General features: G+C 40.4%; 1 protein-coding gene across 2 annotated transcripts in view; it reads left to right on the top strand.

Annotated features, from left to right (window-relative positions):
• Positions 1–2500, top strand: part of usp43b (ubiquitin specific peptidase 43b) — a 59418-nt gene that overhangs the window by 29444 nt on the left and 27474 nt on the right. The window lies entirely within an intron of this gene.

Raw genomic sequence — 2500 nt, 5'->3', positions numbered from 1 at the left:
TCCTGTCACACGATAACAAACCACTCCAAAGACGTGATGTTAAACTATTTTAAAACTAAAGTATTTCCTGCTCCCTCAAAAACAACATATTTACACTATTTCCCCAAAATAACCTGCAGGAGGCACCAGTCCTTTATTTGAATCGGTCTTTTATTTTGGAAGCAGATCTTTTGCTCTTTTTGATCGATTAAATTCATTTATTTATATCAGTTCAGTAAGAAGAGTCGTGATGATGACGGTACAGACTGCAGAGTGTGAGAGCGCCCTGAGACACTCGGTCTTTACGGCGAGCTTTAGGCAGGATTTAAAGACACATTTAATCATTTTAGGTTAAAAAAACGTTCTCTTCGTTCTTATTGAACGTTCATCTATGTTTTATATTTTTACTTCCAGCTGGTGCCAAACAGGTTCTGGTTTTGATCACAACAGATGCATAAAGAAGTCTTTAAAGGTTTTATATGTGATTTTTTGATCCAGCAGATGTCGCCCTTGAGCACCAGCATGAAACCAAAACAACTGGCGCTGCATTGTTGTGTTAGCATGCTAATGCTAGCGATCTTTATTATGCTGGTATCTTCACACTGCATGTAAATTTACCTGAAATGAGCGTGATCTAGAAACACAGTTAAGCAGTGAGTACAGTATGTTATTCTTCTTTTCTCTAGTCCCTCAATTAAACAACTTTTATACACGAGGGGAGGAGTCAGCCGGCCGTCCTGGCGATGTAAACAAAGTGAAGATAGGACTCTGAAAACTCTGAAAACATCACAGACAGTGGGACTCGGGTGTTACACCCATTGTAGACAGTCATGACTCACAGAGTTATTTTCAGAGGAGATATTTGATTTATACATTTAAGTGTGAAAAATCACATAGAAAGGATTTAAAGTGGCTAAAGTTTTTGATTTAATCAACATAAATCAGGATATATTCAGAGTAGGAGCTCCCACAGTTATCTGTGTTTGGTGTGTGGTTGTGATGTGCACGATCAGCCGATTTAAAAAAAGAAAAGAGGACAAAATTAAAAGGTGAGCGGTCTTTATTAGATGAAACACAACAAGGAGAAAAGCTGCATCAAAATCAGGATTGAAAACTGAATCGTAAGCTTTTGGCCGAAGTCTTCAGGATGAAATAAACCGTCCACTCAGCAGCGCCTCGGTATGTGGAGCTGCTCTCTCTCTCTGTGATTAAAACTCGCAGCTATGTGATCATCGTTGTGCTTCTGCAGGGTTCCTCCTCACCGCTCTGTAACAGGTCGTCACGGTTCAGCCAACGTCCCTTCTAATTCTGGAAACTGTTTTTAAAAGAGCTTTGTTCTGAGCGTGAGCCAAGCAGAGAGAAATCAGTCACGTCATCTTTTTACAAAACAGATCAGCAGACGGGGAAGCAGATGGGTCGTCTTTAAAAACATTTTTTAAATGTATTTCTCTGTGAAAGGTTCGACTCTCTCTCCTAGCCGAGGCTCGTCTCTGAGCCAGAGAAAAACACTTTGGACTCCGTCCCACGCTGAATGTAAAGCTCTGAACGCCACACTCACCTTTATACTGACGATCAAACTCATTCATCAGCAGAGTTATTTTTATTTTTATGGATTTATTGGAAAGGGAATCATTCAAAGTCAATATTTCTGCACGGTGGGAGACGAGCGCTCCAGAAGTAAGACGCTCTTGTTGCTGCCGCCATGTTTGTTTTGTTGATGCGTCACTCGGCTGAGGCGGCGCCTGTGCAGGTCGGTCGGTAGCTGTCAGAAACCGATGTTAGGCGTAAACATGTCACAGTATCCTGAGTTCTCCAGCAAGCAAAATCTGGATATGATGTTCACCTGCAGCTTGAGCTTGTTCATTTATTTTTTAGTCTTCTGACTCCTCAAAGCTCTTTTACTCTGCAGGTCACACCTACACATTCACTCACTGATGGTAGAGGCTGCTGAGTAAAGAGACCATCAGTATTAACTCATCCATTCATACACATTCATTCACTGATGGTAGAGGCTGCTGAGTAAAGAGACCATCAGTATTAACTCATCCATTCATACACAGCTGACGAAGCAGCAGGAGCGACTTAAGGTTAAGTGTCTTGCCCGAGGACACACCGGTAGAATCAGTCATCTCTTTTAAGTCTCTTCTTAAGACACACTTTTTCCGGCGAGCCTTTCCTGATTTTTGTTGATTTTTAATTGTTACTTTTTTCACTTTTTAGAATTCCTTTAAAAGAATTGTATGTATTTTACAGTTCTTTTAAAAGGGATTTTATATTTTAAAAGTGATTTTTATTCCTTAATCTTGCCTTGTTCATTATTTTATGACCTGTTTTTATATTTGCTGTCCTTGTAAAGCACTTTGTAACTTGTTTTTGAAAAGTGCTCTATAAATAAAGATTATTACTATTATTATTATTATGTGGCTGCAGGAGCTGGGGATTAAACCCCCGACCTCCCGGTTGAGAAACAATTGACCCAACCACTGAGCCACAGCCACCCTGAGTAGTGCATGCCAAAGGG

The sequence above is a fragment of the Labrus bergylta genome, chromosome 16 (assembly GCF_963930695.1).
Source record: "Labrus bergylta chromosome 16, fLabBer1.1, whole genome shotgun sequence".
NCBI classification, from domain to species: domain Eukaryota; kingdom Metazoa; phylum Chordata; class Actinopteri; order Labriformes; family Labridae; genus Labrus; species Labrus bergylta.
This window is presented reverse-complemented; position numbering and strand designations above follow the sequence as displayed.